Below are 4604 nucleotides of genomic sequence, written 5' to 3'. Positions count from 1 at the left end.
GCTTTATGCTTTAAGTTGATCAGAATGTCGAGGAACTTTGAAATAAGTAATAATTGCTTTTGCTTCATTGAGGATAATCACCACTAGTCCAGATGAGAAATCATATTTACATTTCCTTCACCACAGCAGGCATGCAAAAAAAATAAAAAATAATAAAAATCACCGTCAGATGACTGAAACAAATGAGTGCCATCATTGGCCATAACCATTGGACACCATCAACACACCTAGAGGTTATTTGGGAATGATGCTAGAACCCAGTTCCCCATTTCCTTGTGTCAAAGTGGAAGCAGATATTTATTGGAATTTATATTTTTCAGAATTGAAAACACTACAATCAACATTTAGTAGTCAGATATATGTTTTCATCCTTCAGTAGATTACCTGTTTAATAAAAGTTCAAGACATTTCCATTTTCAAACACATTTCGACTCTGGCCTGTGCTTCAAAAAGAAAAAAAAAAATAGGAAAAATCAAGCAACTTTTCTATTGGCACAAGGATAGAGAAGAGCTTCAATATCCAGAAATTGTTTCCGCAGTGTGAATGGTACTAGCACCCTCTATCATCTCACTAATGGCACACTTACAGCAACTTGTCATTACACATAACACTTTGGGATGAATCGCAGCAAAGCAACGGGGATGCAAATCCTGCCTGTCCACCCACACCCTTATCAAGATGTCCAGCTACTTCATAGCAACTCGCAGATCAGTTGACACAAGTTTTCAAGTGTTACTGTTGGCAGATGATGTTGTCTCAGTGTGTCCTGCACTGCTCTTTTAATCACAGATGGACATCGAGCACCAAACAACACATATCTAGACCTTATTCCTTTATGCATTACTTAGCTGAGTTTGCAAATAAACCCTCACAGTATTTATGCAAATAGATGAATGAAAGTTGCTTCTTACGAGGCTTTGCAACTTTTGCACTCGGTTGAAGAGTGTGTGTCAATCTTTTTACAACTATTTCTTTAAAATGTTGCTCATGCATTGCCGTGTCCAAAATCAATTAGTTTGATTGAACGGTACATCTGAAAATTATTGCAGACCTATTATACCTGGAAAATACAGATTTCAAGCACCATTTCATAACTCTCTAGCTATCTCAGATAAAAATAGTGATAATAAGTAAGGAGAATTTGGGAGTACAAATTGCAATTCTGGTAGCATTCAGGTCAATGCTATATTTTTGCTCCAGTTCTGAGCAGCGCTTTCAGTGTGATTCACATGGGCATGCCACCAGTTTTACACCTGTTTTATCAGCGAATAGAAGCAGTTGAAGGTCTCACTATTTTACACATAATCGGACTTGTGATGGTTTCACAGCACTGCAGTGATGGGACTCTCAGAGCATTCTGGGAACACATCTATTCATTTAAACTCAGAAATTCCCTTTAGTGTGTTTTCCTACAACAAAATGACATTTTACCAGAAAAAATAAGACAAACAAAAAACAAAACAAAACAAAAAAAAAAAACACTATGGTAACAACTGCAGTGGTTCTAAGAAGAGTCAGAATATGGATTTGTCATCAATTTCATAATCTTAGAGAAAAAGAAGTTGTGGTGGCAGGTAAGGTAGATGTCAAAAAGATTTCCTTTGGTGCTGCAAGCAAAGGTCTTATTTGTCAACAGTTTTAGGTGTGCAGCATTAAGCTGTTGTGTTCTTGGGCTCCAGACAACATGTCATCACACAGAGAAATGTTTTAAAGAAATGTGGATCGAAATGCAGTAAAACCTGTTATCCTCCAAAACTTTCTACTTTGATCTGCGATATTAACATTTTACTATCACAAAGAATAATATAATCAGGATTAATGAAATAATTCAATTACCTTATAAATCTACAACCATGTTTGGGTGCATTGTTTTTTTGTTTTGTTTTTTTTTACGATGAACTTCAAATTTAACCAAATTAGATTTTTTATGAATCAACCTCAGCAGAATCATAGTACGTTACACATATCTCCTAAAACTTGCTAAGCTAATCATCCACCATGTTTCACAATCAAACACAAGCAGACAACGAGAATCTACATCCCCAAATGCTTATCATGATCTCTGCCAGCTTCTATCTGGAGAGACGGGGGACTGGAGATGGAGAATGCACAACACAGACACACTGAGTGCAAACGAGTCTGAGGAGAGAATGAGCTACTGTACTACATGGTGCTGTAGTGGAAGATAAGTGTTTTTCTGGTGTGCAAGATTAAAAGACTACAGTCTTCAGATGAATGTATTAACATTTTATGAGGCAAATCAGGGAATGGCAATTTCTTCGCTTGCATAAATAATGAGCTGGTTTAATATGACTGCCTGGTTGGGAGTCTCCCCTGACATGTGTGAAATTGAATGGGATGCTGTGTGTGCGTGCACTTGCCAAATGTGTGTAAATAGAGGTAACAATGAGTGTGTTTGCTGGAGGACGGATGAGGGGTGCATGCTGCAGTGAACAGTTGGGGTTTGGCTGCGGGTTTATGGGTGGATGGCGTGCATTCGGTATTGGCTTGCGCGTGTGTGCGCGTGTGTGTGTGTGCGTGTACAGGCAGGATGCTAATGACTGGATCACTGGCACTTACACCAGGACATTACACACATGTACATACAAATAGGAGCACCCAAGCACCTTGATAAAATGTGCAATTAGGAGCTGTTAAGCTGCAAATTAGACTGTGCAAAGCCTTCCAGATTGCAGTTTCAGGAAGGCTTACCAGAGTGCACCATCTTGTTCTATGACTTTTTGATGTGGTTTGGCACTATTTGTTGTATGCAGCAAATTTTCCTTTTAAAAGGCTATGGTGACATGTCTTTCACTTGTAAAAAAAAAAACATTGTAAAACAAATTAAAAACTGCCCACTAGTTTGTTTTATATAGTCAAAGAAAAATATAAAAAATGCAATTATGCGAAGATGTTTTCTCTTCATTGTTCTGTCTTTGACATTGAAGTTTGTTTTTTTTGTTCTTTAAAGTTATTTTCACCAAAGAGAATGTCAAATCTCATACTCTACAAGTAGTTAATGACATGTACTGGCGCTACATAAAAACACCCAGTGACTGAAAAGCAAAAGGATGGTAACAAAAGATAGACATTGAAAATCTCTATCTTGTTATGAAAGGTGGTTTTTAACCATTGCCACTGAAGAATACTTGGAATTCAAGGATGGCAACAATCTGGTGTCAAGGGTGACGAGCAAGTGGTACAAAACTAACGTAACAATGTGCTGAAGTGAATGCCTGTGCCACATAAAATTCGAGCAAAAATAAAAAAATATTATTAACCGCACACCTTTTGTAAAGGGATGAAAAGCAAAAGGTGTTATGTGAGGATTTTCAAATGGATTAATCTCAAAGCGACCTGGGATTCTTTTCTTTAGGTAAATATGCTGCAGGTCAGCTTTTAAAAGAAACCTGAATAAGATACAAACTTCTGCCTTGATGAATATAAAATGTTTTTCAATTGAAATGGTGGATGAAAAACAAAGTGCTTCAATTTGCTCTTGTCTTGATTTATTATTCTGCATTTTCCATCTGAGAATGGATTGAAATAAAGACTGAATGATACAAAAAATCCATTGATCATACTAGGGGCGTTAAAAAGCTTAAATTTTTTATTTCTCAGGTTTTGCTTCTCAACATTTGAAAACAAGTGAGTGTATTTTTCACATTTAGAGAAATCAGCCAGACTTCATAAACTGCATAATATTGTATTAAACGGTTATTCATATAATAGCGGATATTTTCACCAATTACTATTACGGTCCTATTAGAAGCCAAAAAAGAATCAATTTGGCCAAACAATGAAACTAGTGATTTATGGAGTGCTTTCTTTCATAAAAAATGTGACAATGTTCTGAAGTTTGTCCATACATAGAACTCTCCCTTTTAAAATAACTTGTTGGTGGTTTTGGACCTTCACTGAAAACTTTGCTTTCTAAAATAAAATAAAATAAAATAAAATAAAATATCCCATAAACTAATTGACTTAAGTCCGATATGCTGCACTCCAAAGCTATCTGCAATCCTTGAACTACAACGTTCTGTTTGTTTATTGTTATTTGAAACAGCTGACTCATGCAAAGTATAACAGTGAAAAATATTTTTAATAATTGTCTCCCTGTTACATAATGCCCATATCTATGTGTTTGAATAATGCAAAGTCCAGTCTGTAGACACATAAAGTCCTTTTATGTGTAAAAAAATATGGTGTAATATTAATTTCTGCTATGTAATTTGTTGGTGAATTACTTACAAATATAACACAATAAACAGAAGGCTTTGGTTGTAATATGACATAATATGAAAATTCACGAGGAATACTTTTCTGCAAGGCACGTGTAGATTTTTACATTCATACTCATACTCATATTCATAATGACTGAATAAAATACATGGATAAAGTAGCATTATAGGAAAGGAAAAGATTGAGTAAAAAGTGTGATCAACTTTAAAGTGACTTTAGTCAAATCGACAATGTTTTTTAATCTTGGTCCAGTCAGATAAAAAAATGGCTGGGAAATTCTGGACATGGCTATTCATAGCCATTAGTTGTGCTATGAATGGACATGCATTATTCCTTCTACAATGAGTTGCTTTAGTGCGTA

The sequence above is a fragment of the Poeciliopsis prolifica genome, unplaced genomic scaffold (genome assembly GCF_027474105.1).
Source record: "Poeciliopsis prolifica strain line A6 unplaced genomic scaffold, Auburn_PproV2 SCAFFOLD017, whole genome shotgun sequence".
Taxonomy (NCBI): domain Eukaryota; kingdom Metazoa; phylum Chordata; class Actinopteri; order Cyprinodontiformes; family Poeciliidae; genus Poeciliopsis; species Poeciliopsis prolifica.
Note: the sequence above shows the minus strand (reverse complement) of the source record.